This window comes from Sciurus vulgaris (assembly GCF_902686455.1).
Source record: "Sciurus vulgaris genome assembly, chromosome: 2".
Taxonomy (NCBI): domain Eukaryota; kingdom Metazoa; phylum Chordata; class Mammalia; order Rodentia; family Sciuridae; genus Sciurus; species Sciurus vulgaris.
Window position 1 is genome coordinate 107,276,601 of NC_136462.1, and position 19,847 is coordinate 107,296,447.

Consider the following 19,847-nt stretch of genomic DNA (forward strand, 5'->3'; position numbering starts at 1 on the left):
CTACACCCAGCAGACACCCATCTGAAAGTTTTTTTTATGGATTAAAAAAAATAATAACCTATTTAATGTTTATTTACGTCTCTCTAAATCTAGATCTCAGAATGCCATGGTATCTTTTATTTTTAAATCTATGTGCTTTTAATAGGACTTGAATTCTGGACATGTGTTGGACCGTCTGAAAATACTTTGGTACCTCCAGTGATTCACACAGCACACTCCAAGAACCACTAGTTTTAAAATAAATCTGTGCTTATATAATTTCTCTTTATAGTTATTTAATTGTTTATAGTTTAGAAAACACTTCCAAATGCTTTATTGCCTCTGATTCTTATAACAACTCCAGAAGGTGCAATGATGAATATTTCCATTTTACAGATATGAAAACTGAGGGAATTGATCTAAGATTATAAGAGACGGAATTCAAACTAGGGTTCCATACTACAAATTTCCACTAAATAGAATTTAGGTCTAACCAAATCAAGTTTCCTACAGGTATGAATAGAAAAGATTTTATAAAGGCAGGTGATTTTGATGAAACCAACTTTGTTTGGCAAAGGAGTTGCAGTATTTGTATCTGTGCATTGTGAACTTGATCGTGATTTTTCTAAACATAAACAGCCATCAGATAAAATTTTAATAATGTAAAGCACATGGTTTTATCTTGTTCTGCTATTTCACATTTGGCAGAAAATAGAGTTTAGCCGACAGTACCAGACTTAAAAGAACATTCAAACTACTATAGTCTAAAATCTTTTGCTCATAAAATTCCTACAAGACAAAGTAAAACCAAGCTTAGAAACATCTTCACTAAAGCAATAAGGCAAATCACTCAAACACACGCCCTACGCTTCCCTGTCTATGATGTGGCTAATGTGGTTGAACTAAGCTCCTTTCCCTCTCTGACTCCACTGAGAAGCATCACCCAAGAGTGTCAATTAATCAAACTAAATCCTTCTGAAGGAAGTAAGCTCCGTGGTATTTGCAGATTCAGCTACTAGGTGTAACTAATGCCGTACCCTAGCAATAATTGCTTTGTGAGGCAAAGCAAATAGAATTATTTAAGTTTGGGGGAAAAAAATGAATAGATTGCTTAGGAATTTAGTATCCTCTTCTATTTACAACTGACTTTCTATTTTCATTAGTAGGAATCTTTTTTTATAATGGCCACGTAAAACTAGGTCAGTGCTGAAATTTTCCTTTTGCTGCAGAGATGAAATGCCTTATGCGGCACTCAGCACGTTCCTGACGCCTAGTTCTGTGCCTAGAAAATTTTCAAAGTTTTTCAACCTGTGGGCCAGGGAGAGGACTGTGGTTATTCTACCTCTATAGAGAGCCTCCAACTGCTGAATCAGGAAGAGGGGAACAGAGAAGACTGTTACCGCTGTGGTCTTAGAACATGTCCCCCTATATTCACTCCATGAAACAAGGAAACAATTCAGTGCCCTGAAATGTCCTCGTCCCCTGCCTAGGACTCCCGGGTCTCTGGAGTGCAGAATGGGTGACTTCACTGCTTTCTGAGCAGGGGGTGCTTCAAGCTTCTGTAACCTGCAACCCCCTCGCACAGGCAGAAGCAGGGTGCCACACCCCTTCCAATAAAAATTAGGGGCGCTGTGAGAAATACTGTGTGAGAGAACCAAAAGGAGAAATTGCCACTATAAAGTCAGCACCCTATAAAGCAAATATCAATGACATTTTATCTTGAGTTAGCAATAATGGATACTAAACTCTACTTCCATTTTATCAAACCAAGATAGGCAGAAACCTCTGGAGGTCTTCCTCAGCAGTGGGCCTAATGCATGGTTTGGAATTCATGGTGCTTAGATTTTGTGTGTAATAAGAGATGTTGCCCTGGGCCTTTGTTCTCTAACCAGATGTTTAGGGGACCTCTGGTCCCAAGTACAGACAGAAATATAAGATAACTCGGTTACTTGAGGTGGAAAATCCTTGGCATAATCTATTCCTTACCTCAGAGCTGGTATTTCTCAAAGCTCTTCCCCAGACACCAGAGCTGTCCAGCTCTCTGTTGACCTGCAGCCCAAAGCCCTTCCGAGAGACACAGAAGTGCCATTCTAGGGACTTTAGGCTCCCTTGCTGGGAGTTCTTACTTTGATTCACTGATTTTTCTCTCTCCTAATAAGATTGTTCTGTCACCATTTTTCTTTCTTATGGTCAACTTCCAGTTTCCTTTTTCCTATAGATCCCCAACTAGAGAAAGGTGCAAATTGAATATATGACAAACCCAACGAAATTCAAATATGCATAACAGAATTCAATGTATGGAACTCATAATGGAGTGGGAATAAATGCACTTGGACTTGCAAAGTATCTTTCTTCAAAGGCAAAAGAGGTCATTGCTGTTTTCTTCAGAGTGAGGAGTCTCTAAACTCTGCAGTATGGAAATACAGAAAGGACTGAGTGAAGTTTAGAGGCTAAAAAAGGAAGAGAGGTTTTCCCCGCCTTCATATCTAACTCATCAGAGAATTTCTCTACCAAGAATTTTAAAAATTCAGTCTGACTTTTAAGTTAAGTGAAGCAAACTTTTCACATAAAACTTGATTTCCTTGAGTTCTGTTCTCATGGTGTGCTGTGCTCTTGTAACATTTTCTCTGGATGGTCTAAGGAATACTGGAGGGAGAAGAAAAATTGTCAAAATAGGATAAAGTAAGACCTGGGGTGGTTCCTGAGGCCTCCCTCACCAAGTTTTTTCCGTGTATAGTATCATGACACACACAGTAGCATGAGGTGACATATTTATAATAATCTTTTGCAAAGGATTGCCTTTTCTAAGGTTGTTACCTCTTTTACAGATTCTTGTCTTCTAATTGACTTAAATATTTTAAGTTAAAATTAACACTTTATAATTTTTTACTTTGGGATAAAATCAGGAAAGAGTATTTAAGAAAAGCCTTAACGATCAGAATACTTAAGATTCAATAGATGAAAGTAGCCCTAAGATTAGCCAGTTAATAGGCAAGAAGAATCAGTAAGTACTAAACTAGCATGTCATTTAAAAAATTCACCTCATCTGCTGGGTGCACTGGTGCACGCCTGTCATACCAGCCAGCTACTGGAGAGAGGTAGGAGGATGGGAAGTTTGAGGCCAGCCTGGGTAACTTAGCAACACCCCATCTCAAAATAAAATGAAAAGGGTTGAGGATATAGCTCAATGGTAGAGTATCCCTGGATACTCAATACCAAAAAAATAAAATAAAATAAAATTTAAAAAAGTCAACTCATCTATTTTCATATTATTGGGATATGGTTATAGCTTGCAAAATAATTTGAATTTATTTTAAAAGAAAAAGAGAAAATTTCTAGGATTCCTAACTTTTTATGAAAAAAGAAAAAGACATCAAAGAATACAAGAGACCTGACCAATCAGGTGGACAGCATAGCCACATTTCCTAAAGAGTCTTTAGAAACCACAGTGTATTAAACACATTTAGCCCACTGGAAATTTTTTTCCTAAGATTATCAGGGACTGGTATGCTGAAGAATTTGAATTTGGAAAAAAACCTAGCACAGTACAGAATATTGCAAAAGTAAAGTAGCATAAAAACAAAGGTTGGGGCCAAGGGTGTAGCTGAGCGGAAGAGCACTTGCCTAGCAGGAGAGGCACTCTGGGTTCAATCCCCAGCACCACGTGGACACACACAAAAGGGTAATGGACCCAGGGTTGGATTCATAGCACACTTTAGCCTCTCTGAACCTCAACCTTCTCTTCTGCAAAATGGAAAGTAGAATCTCTTCCAGTGGGTGACTGTAAGGGGGCAGGAGATGACCCCTGCAGAGCTGGAGGCTGGCTTTCATACTCATCCCAGCCCTTCCCTGAGAGGACTGCCACTCTGACTCCACAGAAGGAAGGAAAAACAAAGACCACAAACAACTTCCCTAAACTTGGACTCAGGAAACAGGTTTAGAGCCATCCCAAACTGTGCCCTTGGATAAAGCACTCAGCCTCACTGATTGTCCCCCAGGCCTCGCCTGATGTCACCAAACCACCTCAAAATTCTAAAGTGAGATGGCATTAATGTTAACAAGTGAAGTTAGTTTCAAGATTTCTTGTGTCATCCTTGTTCAGTGTTTCTAGTTGAGGTTCATTACCTTGTAGAAAAACAAATTCAGAATCTTTCCCTTTTTTTTTTTTTGCTTCAAAACATTTATTACAACTGTCAATCTCTTAAAGGTGTCACCAGTAAAATCATCTAAATTCACTTGAGAATCGAACCAAAGGTTCTAAATAAAATACTAGTTGCAGGAATTTCTAGTCACTTCTGTGTTAGGAAGTCTATAATTTTTATTTTCTTCACACAGTCAGGTCCTTCATTTCATGGATGGATTTTATTCTTAATACAAACAGTTTTGCTAACAGCTTCTCAAGTTTTTCTTTAAGAAGAAAGTCAACACTTAAAAAGTGGATATCTACTTTGTTCATGGCTATGGAATATAATGTGAAAATATGGGGATGAGAAAAGTAATTAATTTTCTTGGGTATTTTCTTGGGTACACAGAACACTTTGTTTCATTGTACATAAAACTCTCTATTCTCCAGCTTAGTAGAACCCAAATGGTTAAGCATTCACCTTTAACTCTGGATCTCATCCCGCTGTCAGAAAATAACGTTGCCTAACTACTTTTATATTTCCTTGGATACAGGATGATTAAGACAAGATAAGGAAATTTGAAGGGAAATTCAGGAAGAGACATTATTAACTTTCCCACACCCTCTCTTGCTTGGGGAGTGTAGGGGTATTTAGCCTTAGATGCTAGGAACTGATAATTTATTCACCCATTTCTAGAATTTCCAAGGCTTTCTGAATGTTATTAATAGTTTAGACATGTTTCTGGATTTAAAAATCACCTTATAGTTTCCTCGGCTTTCATATATATCTTCCTTTAAAGCTGTGGGGAAAAAAAAAAAAATCCTGGAGTAGATGGAGCAGGTTTTATCCAGTAATGGCATTGCTTACTTTCTGGAAGTACTTCAAATGTAGCTAGAACACATGGGGGTGCTTAATATTTCCTAATACGTCTGTCGCTTTATATATAGTTTGTAAGGCACTCTTTTGTAATTATTACGATGATGTGATTCCTGGAATCATTCTTTTCTCCTGAAATATGAGCAAAGACCTGGCTCTCCTTCTGAATCACTGCTAGGTAGAATTAAAACATCTTCTCCCACTTCCACTTTTAGCTGTGCTTCCCTGGTCTTTCTGAAGGATGAGAAAGTACATCAGGGAACCTCCTGTCCCCTGTCAGCGATCCATTCAGGAGTACAGGCTGTGGTATGTGGTCCTGCCCAGCACTTTCAGCCCAGCTTCATTCAGCTCCTTCTGCACCCCTGGCCTTGTGGCCTCCATGAGCCTTCCCAACCATGGCGCCATGGCCCGAGCCACTCTTCATGAGGAGTACACCAGGACATGGGGAGAGATTGTTTTACTTTGTTTCACTTTTTTGAATCAAGAGTACAAAATGGAATGAGTCAGAATACTACACCCTTTCAATAAATGAGATTTTTATTATACTCATGTGGGTTGTGATATGATAGCCATTAAGTTATACAAAATATGAATAAAATTATTAACATTTTCAAAGGACAGGGTTATGGGAAAATCCCATTTGAACTAAGAATAAAAGTGTAAAAAAAAAATAGCACTAATAAACTTGATAAGAAATGTGAAAGAATTACATGAAGAAAAGCATATTTATGGAAGGCCCTGAACAGAGAACTCTAAAGGAGGATACCATGTTGTAGATGCAAAGATGCAGAGATAAAGATGTTCACCTTCTCAAATTGCTGTATAGATTCCATGCAACTTTAACAACAGACTTTTTGTTTTCTTTTCTTTTGTAACTTGGTGCTGGGGCTTGGACCTCAAACCTCGTACACACTAAGCACATGAGCTACCACTGTGCTACACCCCCAGTCCCAACAGTTTTAGAGATTTTGTTTTGGAACTTTGACATGTTGATGCTAAATTTTATCTGGAAGAATAAATGAAAATGAATTGCCAAGAACTCATTTAGAAAGGAATATAATTAGGGCAGTCTTGCCCAAACAAACATCAAGACATATTCTAAAACTAGAGTAATTATACAGTGTGGTGCTGGTAACTGGTTTGGGAATAGAGGAAAGGATTAATAAGACAGAAGAAACCAGAAGCAAATTATAGATGTGAATTTAAAGGTGGCACTTTAGAACAGAAGGAATGCATTATTTAATAAATTACTTATAGGACCATTAACTAAAAAGTTATTTCTCTCCCTCACACAAGCCAAGTAAAGTTTGGATGATATAAAGAGTTAAATTTTAAAAATGCAAAAAAGAGCTAGGGGAAAATACATAGTTATATAATTAGGGGAGCAAGAAAAACAACCCAGGAAAAGCCAGAACACACCCCACAGCTCAGGAGGCAAGACTCCTATCATTTTCAGTTCTGCAGAGCTGGGTGTAGAACAGTGGTCGCAGCTCTCAGTTTCCTACTGGAATCACTTGAAACCTCTGTAAAAAACAGGTTGCTGAGTTGCATCCCCAAACTACCAAATTACTTCCTTCAGTGGGTCTGATGCCCTGCTATGTTTTGGAGGCCTCTGGTCTAGGGTACAGTGCTGAGGTGGGAGGAGGCAGGAGATCTCAGGCTGCAAGGCAAATGCCACAGGCAGCCACAGCTCTGCCATCACTGAAGGTCCCAGCTGCTGCCCACACAAAGGTTCACCTTTCTATAGTCCCCTGGGAATCACCGATCTTCTTAAAGAAGTCAAATACCCAACAAATATCCTCCCTAAACCAACCAAAAAAAAAAAACCCACAAAACTTCCTAAGTTACATGGTGTCTGATCAGTCTGTGTTTGGTATTGCTCTTAATGACAGCATAGACAAGGATTCTTAAAATATCTACCAATCATGGCTCTCAGCCTTAGCTGCTTTTAGAAACCACCCAGGAAGCTTTTAAAAGTAATACGGTTGTGTCTGAATTCCACCCCTAGAAACTCTGATTTCAACTTGGCCTAGGATGAAGTCCCAGGACTGACATGTTTAGATAGCACCACAGGTGAATCTAAGTTAGGTGGAGACAAAGCTATGTCTGAAAGCACCCTGCTCTGGAGTTAAACATCCTAATTGAGACGAAAGATCTTTATGGTTCTAACACAAGGTAGTCTATGATGCATGATGCTGGTACCTTTCAAATGAGAGGTCATGGGCATATGGAAGGGGAAAGTGCTCGTCTGGGAAGGCTGGAGGATTCTGAGGATGGGATTTTTGTTGAGTTTAGGTCTAAAAATGTATCTAAGACTCAAGCATAGTAGGAGGATACTCAGAGAGATAAAGAAGGGGAAAGGACCATTTAAAACCTTTTTAGTAGCAATTATTTCATTTTCTTCTCATAACCTTTCACATGAACATGTACACGTATATACATGTATTTCCTATATTCTTTCTGCTCGCAATTGTAATTTTCTTTTTTTTTTTTTAAATCCTTTTATTTATTTTCATATGATGCTGAGGATGGAACCCAGTGCCTCACACAAGCTAGACAAGTGCTTTGCCACTGAGCCACAACTGCAGCCCCTAATTTTCTAACTAACGGAATTGGATACAATCCTGCATTTAGCATGCTCCCAGTCAAGGCTGTTTCCTCCAGCCCAGGGTTAAGGCAGAAAGGGTGTCTTTTCCTCGACTCCCAGTAATGCACTGCAAACAATCTACCACATACAAAAGGGTGAACTGAACACCCTCTCTTCAGAAAATTTGAATTCAAAAGCCTTCTTTAAATTACTCAACCAATTAGGGAGGAGGGTGATAAGAAATTTTGCCAAGAATTTTCCAAATAGGCAAACCACCCTGCCCAAATTCAACAGAGGCATTACTAATTCTTTTCAATCTGGTTTGTATTCTCTGTGACGGTGACACAACTTTCCAGAGAACAAAAGCAGAAGCACTCTAAGTCCGCCATTCATCTCTCCCCACACGAGTCAAAGGGAAAGTCTGAGGCTGAGCAGATCCAGCAGAGATGTGTCCAGTTTCCTGAACCATTTCTAACCTCACTCAGTTGGTCCAGTTTTGAAGTTATTTCCTTAACAGGCAACATGAGACTCTTTCAAAGGCAATCTGTTAAAAGATTGGAAAGAAATGGTATAGTTTTCTAAAGTTTAGTAGGCCAGGACTTGAATAAATTAGTTAGAAAACTGCTAAAGTAGTAACTGTATTGGGGACAGTTGCCTCTCATTTTGGGGGCAGACAGCAGGTCAGAAAGGTAGACATGTAGGAAAGAACGATCCCACTGTGGTGCTTCACACAGTTTCAGTGACGAGATCCAAAGCATTTGCTAACTTTTTAAAATAAATTTTTTAGATGTTGATAGACCTTTGTTTTATTCATTTATTTATATGTGGTGCTGAGAACTGAACCCAGTGCCCCACACATGTTAGGTGAGTGCTCTACCACTGAGCCACAACCCCAGGCCCAGCATTTGATAACTTTATTATTAATATTCAGTATATCACCTCTAGAAAAGAGAATGCAAGTTATACTAACTGCCTTTTTTAAAAATGAATTTGAAGTACAGAGTTAAATAATTTGATCTACTTAGTTCCAGGAAACAATGAGGGGAAAAAAACCTACCCTGGTCACCAGGCAGGCTACTGCTTCCCCCTCAGGGTGGAAGAGACCCATGGCTGCTGTCAGTCTACTGACTCACCTTCACACCCTGGCTGGAGGATACGCTGAGTCACAGTTTCATTAACTTTTATTCACTATCATCCTACTTGAAGAAATTTAGAAGTGGGAGTTCCAAGAACTGAGTGGAAGGAAAAGAATGCAGACAAAATTAAAAAGGATAAAGTTTGTAACATCTGTCATTCAACAAGCTGTAATAGTGGGGCTAGGGATCTCTCAGAGGTAGTTTTTGCCTACACTGGATTTGACCCCCAAGCACTGCCAAAAGGAAAAAGAAAAAAAAAAAACTCAGGGAGACCAGCTTGTGTAGTTCCTGCCCTCGGGGACCACCATGCATTCCTGGAGAAGGAGGCAGGAGGAGGTGGGGGTTGGGGGGGCGATTCACAAGGAACCCTAACATCCCACTAGAGAGATAGGGGGTGGCCGGTGGTGGGGGGGAGGGGGAAGATCAGGGTGCACAGGAACAAGAGGAGAGAAAGATGGTAAATTCTGAAAAGTGCAAAGAAATGTAAATCATTTTGGACCTCAAGGGGCTTACAGTCTGTTTTGGCCATAAGATTCTGTATGCAGATGACAAGGCAAGATTCCATGTGATTTAGTACCCAGTAACTCCACGATAAGGACTGAGGTTTCAAAGGAATGATCCCTTTTATGATCAAAATCAAAGATTTCCAGGAAATGAACCTTTAGTTGGGCCCCTAAGGATTCAGATAAATGGCAAGAAAGAGAAAGGAAGTCTAGTCATGGAAAATGGCCTGACTAGCGGCTGAGTTCTAGGCAAGCTATAAAACATCAGCCTGAGAATCAGTTCATTCATTCACTCATTCGATCCATCAACATTTACTGAGAACTTATTATGTGCAAATTAATAATAGAAACAAGGGATTTAAACCATGTAGTTTACATATACCAGAAGGATTACCAAAAATAGAGATATAGGCAATCCGCCAGCAGGTTTAATTGATACAGAAATGCTGGTTTTTTGTTTGCTTCGTTTGTTGTTTGTTTTGTTTTGCTTTTTGGTGCCTTGAACCCAGGGCCTTGTGCATGCGGCCATGTGCTCTGCCACTGAACTGTAACCCCAGCCTTAGTGTAGTTTTTCAAGTGAGAGTGACAGGTGAAAGGTGCAGTACCACAAAGACAATCTATCCATGCTGTTTCTGCAAATTAGAGGGAGAAAAAAGTAAAGACATCCTTGTGATGATCCCAGGGTACAACAATACAGATTTAAACTGGTGCGACAGCCTTGACCAGGAAAGGAGAGTCCTGCGAAGACACACAGGGCGTGGGAAGCATCAGGAGTCAGACAGGGAGAAGAAAGACAGACAGAAAGAAAGACACTACTGTCTCCAGCACAGATGCCCGCAGGAATTCTAAGAGAAATACCAGCCAGGCATGGTGACGCACACGCTTGTGATCCCAGCTATACGGGAGGCTGAGGCAGGAGGATCACACGTTCAAAGCCAGCCTCTGCAACTTAGTAAGACCCGGTCTCAAAATAAAAAATAAAAAGGGCTGGGGATGTAGCTCAGTGGCACAACACCCCTGAGTTCACTCCCCAGTACAATAAATACAAAAAGTAAGTAAATAAAGGAAAACCACCCAGGACTGGAGTGTTCCGGAGGTGGGGCTCTTTCCAAAGCCCATCTCTATTTTCATCCTACCAATATTCTCCAGGCTGACTCTCTCTGCCTTCCTTCTCTAGCCTGACAAATTCTGTTCTTGGCCTCTGTAGGAGAAGACTGGATAGACTAATTTGGAAATATCAATAATGGTAGAAATTTTGGCATCAACAGCAGCCATGGAAGAGACATTCTAGGTTGAGAGTTTTCCTAGCATGCTGTACACACCCACCTATTCTGTGCATCCAGTTAAGGACAATTAACTCCAGAACTGTTCAGGAGAAAAATTTCCCACAATTCCACGTTGAAGAACTGCTGTTAAATTTTTACTTGAGCAGTATAATTATATATGATTGGTTAGTTGGATCTCTAGAGGCTGAGGACATCTGGCTACATCATTGACCCTGGAAAATGATGTACTGGAGGGACATTGGTCTTTCTCTGGGGTCATGTGCAGTCATGCTACCTTGCTCAGACTATAGTATTTGTTTGCAACTGCCTAGAGACCTGGAGAAAGTGTAAACTCAGAATCAGTAGATCTGGGATGGGAGCTGAAGACCTGAATTTCTGATACTGTCCCAGGTGGAGCCCACAGTGCCAGTCCCTGGACCCACAATCTGGACAAGTATGTTTCTAGACAATGCTTCTCCAAAGTTGCTTAGATTCAGGTGACCCAGAATTTATATTCCTCCTCTGCCACTTTTCAGATGAGTGACCTTCAACAGGTTGCCTGATTCATTTCTTTCCTCTTCTGTAAACCAGGAGAAAGAATAAAACCAATCTCAGAGGTGAACAAATGCTGGACAATATCAAGTCAGTGCTCAGTAATTTGTTACTTCCAATGAAAGATGCTCTTCTTTTCAATGCTATGGAAAGCTGTCAAAATGCTCAGAAGCAGACCTAGCCTCTGAAAAGCCCTGAAGTCTCCAGAAAAAACTACCAAGAATGCAAAGCATAGAACACCCTCAGAAATGGGAGGAGCCATGGAAGCTCTTCATCCCCATGTAATCCTGCACAATCACAAACCTTTCCCAAAATAGCTTTATCCTGCATTTGAGTGATTTATAACATTAAGCTCTACCGCATGATTTCCCAATTCTGAAATTCCCAAACCCTGGTTTTAAAGGAATGGAGGCATTTCTTTCCTAAAGAGGCCAGCACACCTAGATTTATCAACATCAGAGGACTTTAGCTTATTTAACCTTCACATCACTTCCAAAAATCAGATTTCACCCTACATTAAGAAATACTGTCTTAGGGCATTATAAAGTCTTTTGATCTAAAATGTCTCTTTTATACTTAAATTTTTTAAATGTCTATCCCACGTGAACCAAAACAGTCTTACACCTGGAATTCTTTATCAAGGGTAAAGAAACAAACCTTTGCTTCATTTCTACATTTTGAAAAGCAAACCACGGCTCTGTAAATGCACAGTTTTTGTCTAAATATCACCGTTTCTTTGTACACATTAATCTTTTAACCCCCAAACCTAAAGTATGTAAACAAAAATGTCATCATAAATATCACGTTCCAAAATAATCTATAGTTTGTGTGGATGGATAGGGTGTATATAATTCAAATTTTTTTTTCCTTTCTCTTGTTTTCTCTACCACACACCCAGGAAAAACCCCTATTGAGAGAAAGCCACACCTACTACTGAGAGCTCCCCCATCTTTCCAAAAACATTGAGAGTGAACATTAAGAGCCATTCAAAACCAAAGGAAATGCCGAGACACAAGGAAAAGTTCTCTCGATGCAAATGAAGCTACTGGAATTTGCAAGGAGCAGAATAAACAAAACAATTAAGCCATTAGCATGCCTCCGTTGAGACTCGGCCTCCTGCAGGGGGAGGCCAGCACCAGCTTCCATTTGCACAGGTGAGTGTAGTTCACTGAAGGAAAAACAAAGGTGGTAAACTCTGTCTTTGCCAGAACAGAGAGAAACTTCGCAAGGAAGTTTTACAGTCTGAAGGTCCATATAGCTGAACAAGGAAAACCTTCTTATCTGTTGATCTGGCAGTGATCCATTATATCAAAAAAAATAGCCTGACCACTCCTCCTTCAGCTCAGGGTCAAAGTCACACTGGCCTTGGATGGTATAACTAATGATCATAGGAGGGTGCCAGGCCAGCACCCTATTTGGAATGGTTCTGTTCAAACATGGCAACTCTGGAGTGAATGGGCCCTGGTGAAATCTGTTTCCATTTCTGCCAGCTCAGAGCAGGCACCACCCCTAAGCCCGGTGGGGTGCAAGTCAGAACTGGTTATGCAGCCTACGGCAATCACTTAGCCTCTCAATGGAAGGGGTGGAAGGAAGGGGGAGGAAGAGTTAGATGCAGAAGCTTTCTAGCCCACCCAGCTTCCTTCTGCAGCCACACTGGTTAATATCCTGTTCTATTAAAAGAAAACTCAAAAGGAAGCCCTAGTGTGGTTTTATCTGAAGGGGCTATTTTTATCTTTGAAAAACATTTCCAGTTTACAATTAGTTGTCTACTTTAATGTACTGTCACCAATCATTCATTCATTGAAGGCTGAGTTGCTGCAAACCAAGTAGACTTGGAAGATGTGGGGCCCTCCAGGTCCTTTTGGTCTAGTGGGGAACTGTTTGGTTCAATAGGTGAAGTTGTCCGTCTTACCACATGGCAGACATTGTGCTGGGTACTGGACATGTCAAACTGAGCCACGTTGTTGCAGAAGTTTGCAGCCAAGAACAAAACAATTAACAAATATCTAAGGAATTAATATCACCCCAAAGCCTCCCATTGTCAGACAGGCCCCAGCTTACCTCGCCTGTCTCTGCTCCTCCACTCCTGTCAACAAGCCACTTAAAATCCCTTATTCCAAATGTTCTAACTGGAGATCAGACATGTCTTTCCAGATCCTGTAGGCTATCTGAATTACTCTGCTTCTCTCCGGCCACTCACTCTATTTCTTTTACATTTCTGTAAGAGTTTAGAAGACCTCACCCACCGGCGCATGGAAGACAGTCCGAAAAGCTCAGAAGGTGAAAATCTGCCAATTTTGCTACTTAATGAATTCATGTTCAAAGATTTCATGAGGATAGTTAGGCATTACCAGTCTGGATTCCCTGTGAATTTTAAACATCTGAATTCACCCTGCCCTCCAAAACCATATGCAATAAGACATGTTGTTAGGCTGGGCTGTAGCTTAGCAGTAGAGGGCTTGCCCAGAATGCACAAGGACCTAAGTTCAAGTCCCAGTACAAGGCGGGGTGGGGGTGGGGTATCGTCTGTGCAAAATCCCATTTCAATTCTTCCTTCCACCTTTCCATGTGAGATTTGCTGATTTCTTAAATATTTACATCTGTCAGAAATCACTGACATCAGATTTCGCTCTCTGAGAGAACTATCCTTCCTTGCAGGTTCCTGAACGGTGGTAAGGGGAAGGTATTTGCCCAGGTTTCAACATTATGGCTGCTTGGCAAAAGCAATGTCAGGCTGCTTTCTACTGCCTTCACAGGATGAGTGGCACAGCTTCCCAGTGCCCCTTCCGGTGTCCTTCTCTGTCTTCTCCCTGTCCTCACCATTCCACATTTCCAAAGGGTGAGCTGATCCAAGTGAGTAGTGACACCTACACATCAGGCAGCTTCTCATTCCAACTGAAATCAGTCTCTGGTGACATCTGAATCACAGGGCGCTCTCACCAATTCACTCCTCCTCTTTCCTTCCATTAGCTGAGTAACCAGAAGCTGCGGTTTCTTGGAGTGGGTCTTGAGAGTGCTTCACTGTGTCGGCAGTTCTGTACTCTACCCTGTGCTTCAAGACAACGACGTGGGGTGCAGTTTTAAAGGATGTCTGCTTACACATAGCAGAAGGAAATACAAGCATTTTTCCCATTCCATTTTAAACTCATCTTTTACCCCTACTTCGGCAAGTCACAAAACAAGAGGGCAGGAGGAGAGGTTGGGGTGCAGGGCCCAGCAACAAAGAACTCCACCTGAAAAGGATTTATCAGGAAAAAATAATGTGCACAAACCATCATGAAGTGTCCCGGGATTTAAAGGTGATAACTTTTCAACTGTGAGGCTTGGGAGGTAGAATTGAGGCTGGACTAAAGGAGACTTGGATGGGGGAAGGGGAGAAAATGGATGTCCAGCCAGACACAAGGTGAAGGGGGAGAACATCCAGGTGAGGGAACAGCAAGTGTTTCCACTTGACCAAAAGATCCAAGTGAGAGACAAGGTAAAAGGTAGAATGAAGTCACACTGCAGAGGCGGAACCATCACACTTTGCAAGTGAAGGAATCTTACAATTCACCCCATCTTATATTTGGAGCATATAAAATGCACCTTTGCCAATGATATGAAAATACAACTGCTGCAAAATACTGGAGACTCTGATTCATAGTCTCAAACAAAGAGGACAGTGCCTCATTGTCTCTGCAGAACAAACAATGCTTGACATGTTGGTGCTCCGAGCTCAACAGGGCTGCACAGGGCTGGATAGAGGAGGAAAGAAAGCGCTGGAGAAGTGGGGGAGAAGCTGGATTAGAGAAGCTCCCCTTTCTTCGTTGTTTCCTCACTTCTGAGCAGGTGCAGACTGTTTCCTGCACTTTCCAGTCTTCCTGGTTCCAGAGGGAGGCTTCGGATGGAAAATGGGGAAGAGGCCTTGGGGAAAGAAGGGATCCTAGGGGGAGGATGTGGCTGGGTGTGGTGGGGAGGGAGAGGAGGTCCCAGCCTTCTTACCTTTTTACCTCTATTTCTAGGTAATAGAAACAAAGCATAGAAACCTCCTCCTGAGTGCAAGAATTAGTGCCCCCAATTAGTAAACATTAATTTCATAATTAATGTCAATGAATGCTCACCAGGGAAATAATGGACTTTCAATTATTTACATAAAGTCAAAACTTGATGCCCCTGACTTATACCTGAAGTCTTTGTGATCACAGGAATGTATAATGACCTAAACTCAAGATCAATGTTGTGACTCTTTTTATGCTTCATTACTATTCTGAAAAATCAAGTTAGTTGTCAGCCAGCACATAATACCTACCATTGCCTCACATTAACTTACTAGTTTAGTGTTTCTGAGAATCTTACCCCCAAAATTATTTCAACTTATTTCAACCTCCCTTTTCTCTAATGCTGCATTATGTTTTATTTTTAAACAGTCCCAGTAAAAGCAGACTTAGGACCAGGATTCCTGGACTGCAGATCAGGTGACTTGAATTCTAGGGCCAACTCTGCTATTTTTTTGGTTTTTTGTTTTTTTGTTTTTGCAGTGCTGAGGATTGAACCCAGGGCCTTGTGCTTGCGAGGCAAGCGCTCTACCAACTGAGCGATATCCCCAGCCCCTGACTCTGCTGTTAAGTTGCCAATTGACCTAGGGACAAAAGACAAAATTCTCTGGATTTTAGAGGGTTATGGTTGGGAGGGGCCACAGATCATTATGGGGGATTTTTAAATCTTCTTTCCAGGAAAACATGCACATATCAACATAGATACAATTTCATAGACCACTCCGCAAGTAGTTGTAGGATATTTCACATTTGACATTCTATATTTAAAGTTATCTGATCATTGAGAGAAACAAGTGTTATCTTTATAGCCATTTTTGTGATACAGATAAGGAGGAATGAAGAGGTTGATAGCCACAAACTCCTCCTACCAATGGCACCTAAAGGTAGTGCCTGAATAGAGTGAGGTCTGTAGGGTGGGAAGCCAGTCCTGTCCTGCATGCCAAGATACCATTATTAGATCTTCCTGTAGATGTTAGAAGTCCCCTCAATGACCAGATGTCTGCATTAGTCTCTAATACAAAACTAGAAGTCAAAGAAAAACTATTAGCTTCTGTTCTCTGAGACATACCTCTCTTCTAAGCCAAAGAGTAGTTAGTACCAAGTTTTGCTTTATTTAAAAGCCAATGTACTATGGATTTTTATGGATGAAATGCTGTGCTATCTAGGATTCTCCTCAAACTAAACCAGAGGAAGTTGAGCACAGAGAAAAGATTGGTCATGAGTTGTTGATTGTTGAAGTTGGGAGATTAGTTTTCTCCCCACTTTTGAAGTTTTAAATGAGATGGCGCACAGGAGAGGAGAGAATATATCAAAGTGAAAGATCTGTAGGTTAATGGATTTTTGGAGTCCTGTGTACGAAGCTAAATTAATCCTTTCAATTCACATCTTGTTGAGCCCACAGATAGCACAATCTGTGGCTCACTGAATATGGAACTGACACAGGGTTATTTTAAGAATCATCTTGGAGTCTAAAAGACATGACTTTCAACCAAGAGAAAAATGTTTTTTTTTTTTTTTTTTTTTTGCCTCTGTAAGGAATGTCTTTCTCCACACGGACAACTTAGAGCTTGCTAAAAAGGCTGAATTGGACAGGAAGAAGTCTTGTCCCCACCTTGGAAGGCATGACTTCCACCCTTTGGTCCAAAAGGACATCTAGCCCAGTCTGGTTTGGCATGACTCATTGCTTTCTTAGTGGCTTAGTTAAATGTTATTTTCTCAAAACTCTCTTTTTTTTTTCTTTTTGTTGTTATAGCTTCTGCTTTTACCTTTTCTTCAACAAAAAAATATAGCAACTTTAGAATCAGACTGAGTAGAATCAGACTACAGTTCTAATTCTCATGCCTCGGTAAGACAGCAATGGATGTATCAAGAGCCATGCTGGCTTCTCTGTCATATAGAGAAGTTCAGAAGATTCCTCCAAGGGTAACTGGAGCTACCACTGAATTTATTCCTGCCTCAATGTATCCATTCAATTAAGGAAAGATGAAAGAGAAAAGGTTGAAATGGGGGAACTATATCCGAGCCCTTGAGTAGTCCCTTCCCACAGTGACTCTGGATTTACCATGTGACTTGCCTTGGCCAATGGGGGCAACCACAAGCATGATGCAAGCAAAGGTTTAAAAATGTTTGCGTATTGGAGTCTGCACTCTTGCTGTTCTTGGTAATCCTGTGGTGTGACCACTACTATGTAAACAAGCCAAGACCAGCCTGTTGTGACAAGAAATACACGGCCAAGTCATCCTCGGTGCTCCAGCTGGAAGTGGGCCAACTACCAAAATGTGAGAGAGGTCATCCTAGATCAGGCGTTTCCAGCCAAGCCACTGGCTGACCACAGAGCTCAGATGAGCCAGCCTGGATGAGAACTGGCCAGCCAATACACAAAATCATGAGAAATAATAAATCTTTATGATTTATTTAAGCCCCCAAGTTTGGGATGTTCTGTTACCCAAAAAGCTAACACATATAGCAGATTAAGAAAGGGTGACTAAGAGATGCTAAGATATATTAAAAATCCTGGGATATATCCCCTAATGGATTTTTATACAACACTCAATGGAACTTAGTATTGATTTAATCGCATGTCAATGATCATTAAAATAAGCTGACAGATCCAAAATTGAACATTCACCCTAACATTCATCTTAAAACAATATTTGCTACAACTTAAGGAATGATATTGTATGGGCTTCAGGGGATTATGAGCCTCCTAAAATTATATAAAGAATTGCATGTAATTATATGCATTCTTTTCTTCTAAATTGGAAAAAGATGTTAAAACTATAGAGACTAACAAAGAAATTTCTATGTACACACGTGTGGAATTAATGATCCTATTTTATCATATTTGCTTTGGACTTATTTTTTATATATAAAGCAAATAAAACATCAGTGACGCCATGTGAGCCATGAAGGCATGGGAAAAATGTGCGGCTTCCCAGAGTCCACTATGTGTATATATATATACAGAGGCTCGATACATATTTAGTGAATTTAAAAAATGAATGAGCTGAGCATGGTGGCCCACACCTGTAATCCCACAAATTTTGGAGACTAAAGCCAGGAGGATTACAAGTTTGAGGTTAGCTTCAGTAATTTAGCAAGCCCTTGTCCCCAAATAAAAATTAAAAAGAGTTGGGATGTAGCTCAGTGGTAGAACATCCCTGGGTTCAATTCCCAGTACAGAAAAAAAGAAGAGAGAGAGAGAGAGAGAGAGAGAGAGAGAGAGAGAGAGAGAGAGAGAGAGAGAGAAAGGAAGGAAGGAAGGAAGGAAGGAAGGAAGGAAAGAAGGAAGATGCGAGAGAGAGGAAGAAGAAGAAGAAGAAGCAGAGGAGGAGGAGGAAGAGAAGGAGCAGGAGGAGGAAGAAACAAAAGAAAAGAATGAGTAGAATGACAAGGAACATAGCAACTAGCAGCCATGTAGCCATGTCATGCCACAATGATTAACCAGCAGCAACTGACAACTTGGGGAAGAAGTACCTGCTTGGAACTTCTCTGAATCCAGAGAGCACCCAGAACTTTTATTACACACTACCAAGGATTCAACACAGGAGAGAAGACAAAAGGCCTTGAAGCTTGAGGATGGGATAGGATCACAACCAATGAAAAAAGGCAAGTTCCATATGCTGTAGCCAATAATAAAAGTAGAAGAAAGTGACATTATGGAAGTGCTGGTACTATTAGAGAAGCTGGAGATAACAGGGAGCCTAGCCAGTTCTCTGGTGCCTGTGAGGTGAATTGGCAGCAAAGATGTCTGAGTGAAAGATTTTAAACAAATGCTGCTCGTCTGAGGTGACCCCTCAAGGTCCCCAAACTCAAGCTATGCAGAGATCATCAAGACCTGAGCCAGTTGATGGCCCTCTTACACACAAGATGTAAGACACACACAGCAGTACATCTACAAAGTGAAGAAACGCAACATTCACAAAAAGGCACTGCACAACCAGGTCTGCCTGCACCTGCCCATCTGCTTCTACATCTAGCGCACCTGCTGCCTGGCAGAGACAGATCACTTTCAATACTATACCATGAAGTGCTGAACAACGCTGAGCTTACAAGCTGAGAAGCTGCTGGGGAAGAAGAGGGCACAAAAGGAGATGCGGGGATAGGAGCTGAACAATCCTATGAAGGTGCTGAAAAACCAGACCGAGGGCTCCAAGCTGGAGATGGAGGTCCTGAAGGACCTGCAGGAGCTCAAGAACCTAAAGCAGAAGCAGACCTGAATTTCTGAGGCCATGCTGTGGCAGCACTGCCTGCACAAGAAGGAGTGGCAAATCAAGAGGAGGAAGAGTGGGCAGCACTGGTGGAAGAAGCCAGGAGAAGAAAACTGCTGAGGGGTCTGACTCAGAGGACAATGTTGCTCCCACCCAGCCTGGCTGGCCTTCCTGCAAAACCCTACCACCATCTTAGAGGAGGCCCCAAAGACCAAGCGGAAGGTGAAAAGCTGGGGAAGGAATGTCAGGCCTGGTCCTGGTAAAGAAGTCAGACTTGGATTGCAGCAGCAGGCAGGGTAAGGTGGTACCCACGTCAGGTGCTCCAAAGAAAAAGCAAGATGGCTGACTCTGCACCCCTGCTGCCTGAGTCACATAGGTATGTATTCAGATAGTGAAGATAGTGGCAGCAACTCGGGACCCAAATGAGTCCCTGTCCAGGATCTTCCCCAGGTCAAAGGTCACAAGTCTAGCATCAGTCACATCAAAGTCCATAGGATCTGGTGGTCAGGGCAGGAAGCCTCAGCACCAACCAGAGACATAGACAAGCACCAACATCCTCCAAGACAGGCCTACAGAGACA

At 41.4% G+C, this 19,847-nt stretch overlaps 1 protein-coding gene across 1 annotated transcript in view; it reads right to left on the reverse strand.

Moving 5' to 3' along the window:
* MYO1E (myosin IE) overlaps nucleotides 1-19,847 on the reverse strand; it is a 189,310-nt gene that overhangs the window by 162,720 nt on the left and 6,743 nt on the right. The window lies entirely within an intron of this gene.